General features: G+C 35.8%; 1 protein-coding gene across 15 annotated transcripts in view; it reads left to right on the top strand.

Annotated features, from left to right (window-relative positions):
- The window catches only part of runx2b (RUNX family transcription factor 2b), a 292,292-nt gene that overhangs the window by 99,940 nt on the left and 176,633 nt on the right, over positions 1 to 15,719 (top strand). For 8 of the 15 annotated variants that reach the window (XM_087296522.1, XM_087296532.1, XM_087296521.1 and 5 more), the window contains one exon: positions 7,240 to 7,395. The exons of 5 other annotated variants lie outside the window; for them this stretch is intronic. The gene's annotated coding sequence lies outside the window, so the exon portion shown is untranslated. Of the gene's footprint in view, positions 1 to 7,239; positions 7,396 to 9,324; positions 9,472 to 15,719 lie in introns of those variants that run through there. 2 more of the 15 variants (XM_087296526.1, XM_087296530.1) reach the window with 1 other exon arrangement.

The raw sequence follows: 15,719 nt of genomic DNA, 5'->3' as shown, positions 1-15,719 counted from the left end.
ATATGTTTTGGTTAGTTAATGAAAATACATGGTGCATTTACTAATGTTAAGCATTGATACTAATTGTTAATGCATTAGTTGCATTTGTTTAACTATTCTTAATAAACGCTGTACAAATATTGTTTATAATTAGTTCATGTTAGTAAATACATTAATTAATGAAACCTTATTGTAATGTGTGACCATTGTCATTTATAATTATAATAGCATATCAGTGGTTTTCAGCCGCATATTATTCATTTTAATATATAATATAATAATATTTTAATATATAATACTATATATGTGTGTATGTATGTATGTATGTATATATATATGTGTGTGTGTGTGTATTATACATAATATTATATATACATTAATAAATGCTGTGCAATATTGTTCAATATTAGTTCATGTTAGTAAATACATTAATTAATGAAATTTTATTGTAAAGTGTGATCATTTTCATTCTTGATTCTAATAGTATATCTAGTATATCAAGTAGTATATTAGCAGCTTATGATTCGTTTTAATGAATAATTAAACAAAATGTAAATTACATTGTATACCTGTTCAAAATATACATTTTATTTGTATTTATTTTTGCAGCTTTGTTGTTTTTTTTTTATTGCTGATTTGTTCAGTTTAGCATTTAAGACTTTTTATTTTTAATTTGCAGGGATGTTATTGTAATTGAATTTATTAGGGATGTTTTATGCTAACACACACCCACACATAGTACTGTAGGTCTGATCTGAAAACATTTGAGTGCGCTGCGCTATAACACAGATAAAAATCACAAACCTATTGGTTAAATATCAAACACTATTTTGACACGCGAATGGAATTTTTCCATGTTTTGCTAGTTTCAAGCTACACGGTTTGTTTTTCCCCCTAATAAAAACCAAATCTCGCTAAAGACACACAAAGGAGCGGTTTTTAAATCTGGATTTTGCTCAAATTAATGCGGCAATCATATGGAAGCAATTTTTATGAACCCAGAGCAAGACAAAAAAGCAGGAGTTAAATGAGGACCATCTTCTCTCTCAAGACCTCTCATTTGTTTGTATTGCTTATTAACTGAAACGCCTCATTTATCAATGTCAGCCTTCGCACAAAATGATAGCTGTCCTCATGTAAATGAGTAAATCTGACGAATGGTTCAGAATTAAGTGGCTGCGTTTCTCATGAAATGCGCACTCTGTCGGTGGACTGACCCGCTAAGCCACCCACGACTAGGTTTTTTTTCTGTCTGCATTTTGAGGTGGGAAGCTGTCTGAGAACGGTGTGAAACGGGGCCCGTCTTGTGCCAGATCCGTCCAGTTTCACACCGCGTAATGCGACACACAATGTAGAGGTGGTTACTTAAAGTGAAACCCGTCGGTTTGTGTTGCTGTGTAAGTCTAATTACGGTGGGTCTGGGCCATCCTTGTGCTAAGCAGATTAGCAGAACAGCGCCGAGAGAGCCAAAACCACGGCTCTCTGAAGCAGGCAGTGATGTAATGAGATGACCTGACTATTAAGATAAAGCCCAAAGCATGTGCTGAGCATCGAGTTACGCTGACTAAATCACTCAATTGGTTTTTGAAGCAGTTCTTTTAAAATTAAAGAGCCTCAAGGAAAGAATTGAAGGTCAGTGAGGTTCAATATTACAACACCAACCCAGGCAATATATCACTTCAAACTATTAAAATGTCAATAAAAGTCACTTTTTCTGAACTCTTCAACATCAAAAGTGGTTAAAGGAAAGATCAAGGTCTTATAACAAAATTTAAAAGCGTAAATAAATAAGAAAAAAAATTAAACATGAAACCAAATGCGCAAAACTTAGTTTGCTGATAATTTACAGATGTTGTTCAGTGCACCATGATTACCACTTTTATATATATAAAAATATTGTTATATATGATAATCTAATTTTATTTTGGACACCAAAATTAGGAATTTTGCATGACATTACAATTTTTTGTGTGTGTTTCCCTATTAAGAAAAAAAGTCACAGGTTGACACAATACTGTATGTTGGAATTTACCAATTTGTTCATAATTATAATAGTATACCGGTTGATTTAAACGTTTTCAGCAAACAGCTTTTGATTCATTTTTAATAAATAATTATAAATAATATATTATAAAAAACTTGCATTGAAATTAACCAGTCAATTTTTTAATGCTGATTTGTTCAGTTCACCATTTAAAACCTTTGTTTTAATTTTGCAGTGATATTATTGTAATTTTTAAATTATTTTATAATATTTAGAAACTTTTTTATAGGTATTGACATTGTTAAAGAATTATTAAATAAAGATTATAATAAAAAAATAATTATAATAATAATACTATTATTATTATTATTATTATTATTATTATTATTAATATTATAATTATTATAATAATAGTAGTAATAATAGTAATCATTATTATTGTTGTTGTTGTTGTTGTTGTTGTAATAATAATATTAGTTATAATAATAATAATAATATATGTTTTATTATTATTAATATTATTACTAATATTACAATAATAATAATAATTATTATTATTATTATTATTACTATTTGTGTTGTAGAATAATAATAATAATAATTGTTGTTGTTGTAGTTGTTGTCATTATTATTATTATTATTAAAATCATATTAATGTTCATTCATTAATATGTAACAAACAATTACATTACAATCTATTACTTAATACAGTTAAAACACTTTTACCCTCTTATATTTAAGAAACTGCATAGAAAAATACTATTTTTATTCTTCCTCCATGCAAATCCACCCTAAAAACCACATATGAATGCTGTTTTGTAGCGTATGCTGATATCCGTTCGGGCTCAAAAACACACCACCACGTTTAACCTCCTCATTTTTTCTAAACTATGAACAATAGCATGATTGTGGTCTCCTCCTCTTCTGTTTCAGAAGGTTAAGACTTTTTTTCTCCTGTATTTGTTATTCCCACTAAAGCTAGCAAGCTGCACAAATGGCCTTAGACTCGGCGAAGCGGCTCTACAGGGCCAGGAAAAACCCGAAGGAGCCAGACAAATAAAAAGCAAAGAGCTTAGACGCCGGCGCTGGGCTCTGAATCTGGTTCCTGTCAGGGTACATCAAGGGAACACCCGCAACGCAATCTCCAAACTGCTGCCTCCCCGTAACCATACGTGTCTCGCTGACAAGACGACTGAACCATCGCCAGCTCTCCAAAGAGCACGCCTTTTTCTTCTTGCCCTTTATTTATTCCTTTTCACCCACCCTCTTTTCTTGGAACTGACCCACATGGATGAAGATCAATTCTGGATGATCTGATAATTATCCTGTCAGTTTCAATCGCCATGTGATGAAGTGAGAAACCGAACAGAGGCTAAATGCTAAACGAATTTTCAAGTTTTCTGTACACGTGTGGCTCCCATATTCATGAGCTGTACAGTAGTACGTTTAAAGGTCCAATGAAATTAATATAGAGTTGTTGTTTTTTAATGTTAGTAAGATTATTGTTTGTTTTAAGGATATTTATAGTCTAGTTCGTTACAAAATAGTGACAAAATTGGCATTTAGACGATATTGGATCACCTTAAATCAGGGATGTCCAGACTCGGTCCTGAAGGGCCGGTGTCCTGCAAAGTTAAGTTCCAACCCCAATTAGACACAGCTGGCCTAGCTAATCAAGCTCTTACTAGGCAGTCTAAAAGGATCTATGCAGGTGTGTTGAAGCAAGTTGGAGCTAAAATCTGCAGGACACCGGCCCTCCAGGACCAAGTTTGGACACCCCTGCCTTTTTCAAGTCACTTCATACTCTAGTATCTGACATGTCCAACCCCTACTTTTATCAACGCTATTGGCTGTTTTATAAAAGGGGGAGGAGCTACTAAGAGGTGAGAGAGCCCCGCCCTCTCTTCATATTTCAGTTTAGATTACGTCAAACATTGTATTATGGGACCATTAAGACGAGCTCGTAAGCTGATAAATCAATATTTAATGGGTAACACCTTCAGAACATCATATTTAGATTTGTATTAAGTAATCTACAATGTTACAAATTTGTTGTTTAATTTGTTTTTTTTTAAGTTGTGGTTGTAGACTTGTTATACGAGATCCTTTCGAACGTTTTGTGACCATTGATGTGTATGAAGAATGAGAGAGCTCTCAGATTTCATCAAAAATATCTTAATGTGTGTTCTAAAGATGAACTAAGGTCTCAGGATATTTGAACAAAATTGGAATTGGAAATAATAACAGGATTTTAATTTTTGAGTTAATTTTTTATGATTTTAGAGAGTGGGAAAACACTGAGCTGCAAAAAAACACAATTTAAATACAAGAAATAAATTTCGCATGAGTTCCACAATTCCTTCATGTTGTCCCATTACAAATCAATTAAAGGTGCAATAGGTGATCTGTCAAAATGCTAGCGTTAGCATTATAGCTTAAAAATTGACATCCCTCCTCTGCCGTTCAAAGCCACGACTCATTAAGTCTTTAACACGTGAATGCTGATGTCGAACACTAGATCATGTCATTCACCAGTTAGAAAACTCTATGGTTACACGCACTTTGTCCGTCATAATTGTTAACAGGCCAATGGGTGCAGGAATTATATTTCCCCCAAAATGGCATTGGGTAGTTGGTTTTATATTGGCACATTCTGACTTTCTCCTCAATAAGATAATTTCAGAAAAGTATTGTTTGCAAATTCTAAATAGTGAAATCAGCCAATCAATATAAAATACAGCATTAATCACAGTCAATGAAATAGTGCTAATGTTGTTTTGAAGCAGGGATGTCCAAACTCACTCCTGGAGGGCCGGTGTCCTGCAGATTTTTGCTCATCCTTGCAGGTGTGTTGAGGCAAGTTGGTTTCTAGAAAGCCTAGTGAGAGCTTGATTAGCTAGCCCAGGTGTGTCTGATTGGGGTTGGAACTAGACTTTGCAGGACACCGGCCCTCCAGGACTGAGTTTGGGCACCCTTGTTTTGAACTCTTTCATACAGGCTATTTCAGACCCAATATTCAAAGTAGCATTAGGCTGTGTTCACTCCCAGATAGAAAACGTCAAATTTGCTTCATTCTCGCGTCAAATTAATTTAACAATGGACGTGGATTCGCATCATGGGGTGGGCTTCTGTCTTCCCTGTGAATCTAGCTTTGTTGTTAAATGGCTAACATTGATTTTATTGAGAGAATAACTGTGTTTATGTGCTTTAGGAAAACTGAAAAACAGTGTTTATTTTTATTTGGAGCCGTGTCTGAGTCCACTGGATTCATTCTGAGGTGCACCCAGCTCTGTGAGTTCATAAACTATAGCTGGATGATGGAGGAGTTCAGCGGTGCTTCTGACTGAGCCAAGCCTAATTTAATGAGCTGTTGTCGGTGTCGGCAGGAACATTTTTACCTCGGACACGAACAACAGGCGCTATGTCATAATCACGCCCCTATAAGAGCAAACTCTTGATTGGTTAACGCAGCATGAATGTCCACTGAAGTTCAAATTTTCTCGAGCAATTCGCGCTCAACTCATGGTGCTTCATTCGCACGAATCACGTCACCTGCGTCGCCTAAAGTCTATTCATGTCTTTGCATGGATTTAACATGTAAATCACTTGTACTTGACGCTTCAGTGTCTAGTGTGAACGCAGCATTATGCTGTGTTAACACCAGATGCGGCAAACTATAAATAAATTAAATAGATTCATGAACATTTTGAGTTTACTCGCTTTATTCGCTTGTAAAATCTGCTTCATTCGCGCGTCAAATTCACTGACCAATTGACGCAGATTCGCATCAGGGCAGGGCTTCTGTCAGCCCGGTGACCCTAGCTTTGTTGGTAAATAGCTAACATGTATTTTATCGGGGGAATAGCTGTGTTTATGTGCTTTAGGAAGACTGATAAACAGCGTCGATTCATTTGGAGTCGTGTCTGAGTCCACTAGATCAGGAGTCCACTGAGTGCACCCAGCCCTGTAAATTCATAAAGTCCTTCAGAAACTATAACTGGATGATGGAAGCTTTTAGCAGTGCTTCAGTCTGAACCGAGCCCAGTTTGATTAGCTGTTGTCTGGTGTCAGCAAGAGGATTTTACCCACCGGCCACCTACAACAGGCGCTACGTCATAATCACACCCCTACAAGAGCAAGTTCCTGACTAGTTAACGCAGCACGAATGTCCGCTGAACTGAGGAGTGGAGAGCATTAGACTCCTGTGACGCTCCGGGTACAGACGAGTCTCGCTGATGTCCAGCTTCTCCTAGACTGCAGGTCTGCACAAAATGTTTGGCCATAGGAGAAATGGTCCTGCCTAACTGAGCCTGGTTTCTCTCGAGGTTTTTTAATTTTTCACTTTCACCAATTGGTAAAGTTTTTTTTAAGGATCTGTAGAGCTGCACATTGATGGATTTGCTCTTCAGTGTTTGGACTCTCAAAAGTTATTTATTAATTTACACTGAACTGAACTCAACTGAACTGAACTTAAACTCTGAAAACTGGACTGACATGACTATGGACGTTTCCATTTAATATGATCTTCTATGTGAAGCTGCTTTGACACAATCTACATTGTAAAAGCGCTATACAAATAAAGGTGAATTGAATTGAATTGAATTGAGTTGAACTTCAGATTTTCCGACTGAAGTGATTTGTGCCAAACGGGAAATACGCGCATTAGGCATGTTAGTCGTACAAAACGCTCAAAGTGTACATGCAAATGACGTATCTGCCTGCTTAAAGAGGCTGCGCAGAAATACACATTTAAATTCATTGACACAGTTTGAGATACCTGTCGTGATTGAGTTATTTTTCAGCCCTACAATTTTTAATTAGACAAACGTTGTTTAATCTTATGCCTTACCCAGAATATAAAAATACATATAAATACATTTAGATCATTTACTTTAATAATTACTATCGGAATGTGAAGAGACTTTCAACCAGCACAACAAAAAAATTTTTTTGAAGACAATCACCTACTGCATCTTTAATTTGCATGGATTAATTGTTCACATAAAAAAAATTGAATGTTCACTAGCAAAATAAACATCGGAAATTTTGAATTTTTACATGGAGTTAAGCTAAGCGAATTTGTAAGCTGATAAATCAGCATTTAACAGTTAACATCTGCTTAAACATCAAATTTCTGTGTTGATTTCCATTCAGTAAGTGGCACGTCATTTATAACCTTTTTTTTTTTTTTTTTTTTTTTTTAAGTTACGGTTGTGGGCTTATAATTAGAGATCCTGATATGTGATTTCAACCACTAACCTATTATATGATTATAGGTTCAGTTTGAGGAGATCTGGAGTCATACCTGGAAAGAGCCATTAAAACTCATGCGTTACCATTCATCTCAGTGGCAGCTCCTCGGCTGATGCTGGACCTTGAGAGAAATCAATCCAAAGTCAAGCTGCGGCTGCATTGTTTGAGCCAGAAATGAGGTAATTGAGGTGAAAGGGGAAAAAAACAGGATGCTAAATTATAAATGTTTTATTATTTTATTCAAAGAATTATAAACTAATTGGTAATCAAAAACAATTCATGTAAGTGGGGAAAATCTATTTAAAAAGGCTATAGTTCGCCTAAAAATGACACGCATTTACTCACACTCAAGTGATTCTAAATTTTTACCATTTTCTTTCTTCTGTTAAAAAAAAAGCAAAAAAACAGACACTGACATTGATAGTAGGATCCAAAAATACTATTGAAGTCAGTGGATGATTTTATAGTTAACATTCTTCATCAGAACTTCACAGTATATCGTTTTAGCATCGATATTGCAGTGTGCACATGCACAATAGTTGCATCACAGGATATGCACTGTAGAGTCTGAAATATATTTGACCATGCAGGAGGCACAGAACACAGTTTAGCCATAGTGGAAAGTTTATCAATTGCATGCATTTTTAAGTGTTTAAAGCATTTGTGCACAAACAGTTATGACGTTTGGAGGTGTAGCAAATGCTAATTGTATTAAATTATTTGAACGATAAAGACTATATAGTGTTATTTTACATTACAGTAAATTTACTGACCCCATTATCAGATTAGAAAAGAGTCAAAAACTCTAAGTAAGAAAAACGTTTTTATCTGAATACTGTTCAACAAAAAAGTAAAATAGAGCAAATAAAAAAACTGGTGAAATCGTATTCATATCATAATATATTTAGCAGAATTTTTTGTTTTTTTCGCAACATCAAATTTTTTAATATCAACACAGGTTAATTGTAAAAACATACCCCCGTATACATATCTGGAGAGTACAAATTATGTAACCAGAGGTATGTACTGTATGGCTGCATTTCGTTTAAATAAGTGAACAGTGCAATGAATATGTGGAAATGTTAAATGTGCAAATGTTAAACAGTGCAGTGAAATTATTCCCGCTCACCATCACACCACCACCAGCAGCCTGAATTGTTGATACAAGGCCGGATGGATCTATGCTTTCATGTTGTTGATGCAAAATTCTGACCCTACCATTCGAATGTCGCAGTGGAAATGGAGACTCATCAGAAACATTTTTCCAATCTTTTATTGTCCAATTTTGGTGAGCCTGTGGGAATTGTAGCCTCAGTTTTCTGTTCTTAGTTGACATGAGTGGCACTCGTGGGGTCATCTGCTGCTGTAGCCCATCCGCCTCAAGGTTGGACATGTGGTGTGTTCAGAGATGCTCTTCTGCATACCTTGGTTCTGTGTACACCCACAGAACTGCCACTCACTGGATATTTTCTTTTTTTCAGACCATTCTCTGTAAACCCTAGAGATGGTTATGCAGGAAAATCCCAGGTGATCAGCAGTTTCTGAAATAATTAGCCCATCTGGCACCAACAACCATGCTTTGTTCAAAGTCACTTAAGTCACCTTTCTTCCCCATTCTGATGCTCGGTTTGAACTGCAGGAGATCGTCTTTACCATGTCTGCATGCCTAAATGCATTGAGTTGCTGATTAGAAATTTGCGTTAACGAGCTGTTGGAAAGGTGTACCTAATAAAGTGGCCAGTGAGTGTACATTATTCTGCAGAAATGTTAGTTATTTTCAGATACAGAAAGACTATGTTCTACCAGATGTTAGGCAATGCAAACCATGCCAGAAACAGATCTCACAATCTGTCTGTTTTGTCTTTTAAGCACCCGGTTTACTTTTAGCAATATGTGTATTATTTTAACAGGACTAGGTTGCATTTGGCTGGCGAATATGAAGCAGGAATTTTATGCTAAAATACTGTGCTTAAACAGGCACAACTGCATAGCAAATTCACTCCTTTCCCTCGGGGAGACTGTCCTTGCAATTAATGTACTGCATGTTCTCTTCTAATAATCTGCTAGCATGACAAGTAATGAAACAAAAACACCAGAACATGCTGTTCGGGGAGTTGCAACTGTAGAAAAGCAGGAGTGGATGTACACAGTAGCCCGTGTGAGTGCGCCGGTGTTGGACTGATCTATGGCCTGTGCGCTGGCTGGATTTGTTTAACCCTGAATGTCAACCGGTGCTGTCTGGAGCATGTGTGCAGGTAATACGTACCAGATGACTGGAGTAGCAGTCCAGGCACACTAAATACAAAGCAAGTGCGGAGAGGGCGGAAAAAGAAGTGACAGCAGGTCAAATCTCTATTCAGTGAGGCTGAAGTAGCATGTAATAAATTTTGTGATTTGCTGGGACTTTTCAAGATTTAAATAATTTATTCGGTATTTGTTTATTGTTTATGTTTATTGACTATTTGTTTGCAAAACTGTTACATTGGATTTTAATATAATCCCATTGTATTAGTAAAATATATATTTAAGGACATTGGAGCAAAGCGCACAGTGTTCAAATATGGTACATATTAATATATTGTCGTTTATATGATTCATTATCTATAGTGTTGGTTAAGGAGCTTCAAAAAGTAATTATTAAAATTGTATTTAAATTACTTATTAATCACTGTTTAATTTCTTTCTGTCTGTCTGTTGTTCTCTCTCTCTCTCTCTCTCTCTGTATATATATATATATATATATATATATATATATATATATATATATATATATATATATATATATATATATATATATATATATATATACACATACATACATACATATAGTGTATATATTTATACAACAGTTCTGTCTTGTTCTCGAATCTGATGGCTGATAGCTATGCGATATTCTGCGATAGCAGAACACGTACAGCCTCCTCGCTCCTCTTTCTGTATTTCTCCCCCCACATAAACTGACAGCAGATCAGTAAACTAACTACAGTTTGACAAATATAGCTGCTGTTGGACAACATAATGTAGTATTTGCTTTGCTTTGGATTTTTAGGGGTTAATTTTTGTGATATCCTGATTGCAACAGAGAAATAATTGGAAATCTCTTTAGACTGATGGCATTTCATGTTGTTCAGCCTATAATTTTAAAATGTGAGCAAAAATGACCTGTTTTGTTTTTATATAGATGATTATGCCTGTTAAATTGCTGTTGAATAAATTGTTGTCTAAACGCAATATCGCATAAGTACCAGTGCGATGTGGCTGTATATCGTCACTAGTGGGACATTAAGGCACTCGGCCTTAACGCACGCCTCCCACCAGTGCCAATATACATCCATATTGCACTGCTACTCTGCTATCGCACTGCTACTTATCTATCTATCTATCTATCTATCTATCTATCTATCTATCTATCTATCTATCTATCTATCTATCTATCTGTCTGTCTGTCTGTCTGTCTGTCTGTCTGTCTGTCTGTCTGTCTGTCTGTCTGTCTATCGTTCTATCTGTCTGTTGTTCTATCCTCCATCATCTATCCATAAACAAGAGGATTAAAAGAATAATAAAATAACCACAAAAGAAGATAAAAATTAATTTAAAACAGAAGAAAAATGTATTAAAAGTGGGTTAAAAGGAATTCAAAAAGGCAGAAATTGTGTGATGATAATAAACCTGGTGATATCTGAATACATTTATACTATACAAATGATATTATTGTACAAAATCAATGCATCATATTTAAAAGCATATTTATTTGACAAAATTGTAACCTACAAAAGTTTTTTTTTTTTTTTTTTTTTTTTTTTTTTTTTGCATGCAAACACTATTGACATCTCCGGCATATTTTTAAGCTGTGTTCAGAAAGGGTGATTATGCACTTGAATGGGTGAATAAATGTTTGCCCACTAAACTGAGAGTGGGTGGGGTGTGCCAGTGCACCTCGGTCATCTGTGCATGCCAGCGAGTGTCTGAGCAGGCCAACCACAGTCTGGACGCATGAACGACCTGCTGTTAGCGGGATGTGCTAAAGAGGATTGCACTTTCCATTTTGCATATTAATTCTGAAGACAAATAAATAAATCGCCCAATCCAAACATTAAGGGGGCATCTTTGGCAGGCCAGATGACCACCCAGAGTGCCACGGGCTTGGGTTTTGAAAACCTCGCAAACACCCAAACAAATAACAAACAAGCCCACCGTAGATCCTTATGACGCTTCGAGCTTATGAAATGAAATATAAATAGTAATGAGAGAAGTTTGTTGTTAACTCTTAAAAATATTCTTACTTTGGCTATTGCTTATGTTTCTTAAACATTTTTCTTTTATTCCTTGCATCAGATTAATGGAATGATTGTTTAGTTGATTCATTAAATAAATAGTTTTTTCCACTCTAAAAAATCCATTTTGAATTTAGCTACTGTACATAGTGTATCGGACAATGTGAAATATTTCTTAAATAAGCATTTCTGTGCCACGTGCTTCTGGTAAAGTGCTGCAAATTATCAGCTGTTGCAACCAGGGAAACCACTGTAGCTCTGTTTTCAGTTTTTTTTTTGTTGTTGAGCCTCGTAGCTGCAGATGAGGCTGCCATGTTTTCTTTTGCTACACAAAATAATATCCAACTCAGGCTCATTCTGAAAACGTACCGCTATACACATTTCTGAAGATCCAGGAGGTACTTTTTTTTCTGCAGTTTTTGTTTTCACAAATCCACCAAAGGCTGCTGTGTACGCTTTTTCAGAACTCAAATTTCTCTTGTTAGTGCCATCTGCGCCTGATTTTCTCGTGTAAATCCACCAGAGGCCACTGTCGACTGACTGACTGATCGACTGACCCACCCTCCTCCCTAAACCCAACCAATAGTGTTTTCAAAAGCACCGATTGACCAGTGTCCACCCACTTCCCTAAACCCAACAACAGCTTTAAAATGCAATCCAGAAAGAGAAAAGCCCTCAACTGATTTTAACCATGTTTTCAGGTTTTACCACATTCTCACCCTGTTATTTACTTGTTTATTACATTTTTTGGCTTCTGTTTTAGTCTTACTTTCTGGAACAGTTCTTTACCAGACTCGAACCCTGTCCTTATGGTCAACTCGTCTCTGCATCTCAAGTCTGCTGACGTAAATATCGAGCTAACAGGACAAACTGATAGCATTATGAAAGCTGTCCATATGGAGATAAGCGGTCAGCTGGTAAGTGCCAAAAGGAAAAGCGTCATACCACCCCATATTGTTTGTTTTAAAAGCAAAATGCAGCCGTACTTACTTCTGGCTACACAATTCATAATCTCCAAAAATGTATATAGGGCTACGTTTTCAGAATAAGCCTATGTTGATAATATCTGGGGGGGTTTTCAGGATCTGTATTTCATGATTTAAGTTTTTTTTCTTTTCTTTTTTTTCAGTTTACAGATTCAACAGTTACGAATTGCATTATGAGATCTTGATCTCTGCTTTGTCGAACTTTTTTTAAAATATCAAAAATCAACTTTAACAAAGTAACTTTTTTTGACAAAAAGTAAATCCAAGGCACTCGAAAAATGTGGAAAACAATGTGAAAATAAATGTAAAAGCCTTTATTTACATGTCTATTCCTTAAAACTGCACCCATGCTTTTCAAGAAAACACTTGTCTTTATGAGAGTAACAGTCTGGAGTTTCTTTTGATCACCGTGGTCTCATGACTCATTAGAATATCTAAAGAACACTAAAATAGTTTCAACAATCATTATTAATTCAGCATTGAGAGAGAAAAAACTATAATGGAAAAAAACCTGCCCTTGTGTTCAATATATTATCTTAGTGTTGTTTAGATATTCTAATAAGTCAAGAGACCAGTGTTGAAAAAAAACTCCAGACGCACATGATCTCTGTTACCCTGTTGAAGTCTAGTGTTTTCGAGTGCCTTGGAGTTAAGCTGCAGTATCACTACAGTTTGAGCTTGCGAAATTCGGTCGTGTGGCATCTTGACTGTGTGCTGTATAAGTGTCAGTAATGTATTTTTTATTATTGAGATTTATACAAAATGTTAATGCTAAATAAATAAGGTTTCAGTTGATATCTTTATTGTTTGGAAAGGACAATAGGTTTGGTTTGTTAGGATAGGATAATATTTAGCTGAGGTACAACATTATTTATTTACATCTGAAATCTAGGGGTACAAAAAAGTGCTTTGCAATGCACATTATTAATCAAAAATGTAGTTTTGATATAGGGTGGCACAGTGTTTAAATGGTCAGCATGGTTTCCTCACATCAAGAAGGTTGCTAGTTTGAGTTTCAGCTGGACCAAGAGGTCTTTCTGTGTGGAGTCTGCATGTTCTCCCTGTGTCTGTGGTTTACAGTATTGAGTGAGAGTTTTAATATATATTAAAGCAGGACATTTACAAGACATCTACATGGAACATGATGTTCACTTTTATATTCTAATTTTTTTTTTTTTTTGACATACAGTAAAATAAAATCACCAATTTTGACCCATGCAATGTATTTTTAGCGATTGCCAAATTATCTCATGCAACTTATTTATAGCTTTGTCATCCAGGGCAACATTGATTTATTGTAGATCTATTTTTAATATTTAATTACAAAATATCAAGTGTAGTCACTGTTTGGGATAACATAAAGAAAAATTACATGAGTTACCTAAAACAGGGTTGTATACCTTATAATTTAAGATTAATAATAACTAATACAGAAGTGAATATTAATTGTTTATGAATGGTCAAAGAATGCACATGACTGTAAGACTAGAACCATTTTTTTTACCTGTTCTTTTTAAACTGCTTCAGTCCAGTTGTCAGAGTTGAAGACTTTTTTTTTTATGCATGTATATATATATATATGTGTGTGTGTGTGTGTGTGTGTGTGTGTGTGTGTGTGTGTGTGTGTGTGTGTGTGTGTATTTATTTGTTAGAATTTAAAGTAAGTAAGGATCATGTTTCATGCAGATTTTGCAAATACAGTAAATATATTAAATCTTTATTTTCTTCTTATTTTATACTTAATTTTTTAGTTGTTAATCTGCATTACTTAATTAGCACAACTTTAAAGGATATTTTCTCAAAATTGATATTTTTAACCCTCAGATTCCAGATTTTTATCTTTATTTCTGTAGCGCTTTTACAATGTGGATTGTGTCAAAGCAGCTTAAGAAGAAATTCTAATAAATTGAAACCAGTCCAGGTTTCAGAGTTGAAGACTTCATATAAGTAGTTTTCTGATATTAAAGTTACCCTAGTTTGCATCTCTCATACACTGTAAAAAATGCTGAGATTCACACAATTACCATGTTGTGCCAACACAAATCGATTAACTAACCCCACAAAACCACTTCAAGAATTGTTGATTCAGCTCATTTTAAATAAGTAGTTTAAACATCCAGCCAATTTTTTATTTTTGTTTGTGTGTGTGTGTGTGTGTGTGTGTGTGTGTGTGTGTGTGTGTGTGTGTGTGTGTGTGTGTGTGTGTGTGTGTGTGTGTGTGTGTGTGTGTGTGTGTGTGTGTGTGTGTGTGTGTGTGTGTGTATAAGGTCAATTCAGTTTAAATATTGTCTGCGATCAGTGGCTCTCAATTGAGTCCTAGACATTTTCTTTTTCTCTTAGTCTGAGAGTTTCTGAGATTATTCTAATGGTTCTCTTATTGCTTCAGTCTTCCCAAGCGAGTTGCATTTCAACATTACCGTCAATAAATTTGCAGCCAACGAAAAGGAATTAAACCCAGTAAAACGCCTATAGCGCTATTAGTTTGAAGAGATAGACTACAGCTCTTCCAAGCAGTCCACACCACCTCCTATGGGTCAAATAAATCTCCACGCCAATCCTTTCCACTCACTAAAACCATTTAACTTTACAGGCAAATGTAGCATAAGAATGAAAGAAAGAGAGAGGAGAAAAAAGTGGAAAATTCAAGAGGCAGCAAAGTCAAAATGCGCACGGTCTGCAGAGGCGTTTTACAACCAAACTACTTGTAATCAAAAAGACTTTGAGAAGTGCATGTTTTACGTGAACGTTTAAATGCATTAATCATGTGCAAAGGCACAAGGGAACGCTCTCCATCAGCCGCTGTAATTTACAGAGCAGGCCCCCCAAGACGGAGGAGAAAAAGAAAACACAAACTAGGCCCATGGGTTTGATAAAGATGTTAGGTGATGAAAAGCGACTTAAAACGAGGAGAGAGAGCGCGTCTGGCCAACTTTTGCACCTGGCTCTGAAGGAGCAGCTAAGCAAACTTCCTCTTCCACATCGTGACGGCTTTTTTTCATGCGCATTGCGGCCTGTAAACGGACAGGACAGCTACAACTGCTTTGGCTACATTTGGTCAAACCACCATGACTATTTCTGCTGATCACCAAAGTTTGCATGGTAATTCGGCACGCACACACAGAGGGCCGCGCACCATCTGTGAAAGCGCTAGCAGTTTGCTTGATTTCATTTGCGCTGTCGTGTTTGTCTCGTAATGTAATTTGATGGAGACGCTGCCTTCTCTGATCCTTAAAAGCGTATCGA

The sequence above is a fragment of the Danio rerio genome, chromosome 20 (genome assembly GCF_052040795.2).
Source record: "Danio rerio strain M-AB ecotype USA chromosome 20, GRCz13ab, whole genome shotgun sequence".
In the NCBI taxonomy this organism is placed as follows: Eukaryota; Metazoa; Chordata; class Actinopteri; order Cypriniformes; family Danionidae; genus Danio; species Danio rerio.
This window is presented reverse-complemented; position numbering and strand designations above follow the sequence as displayed.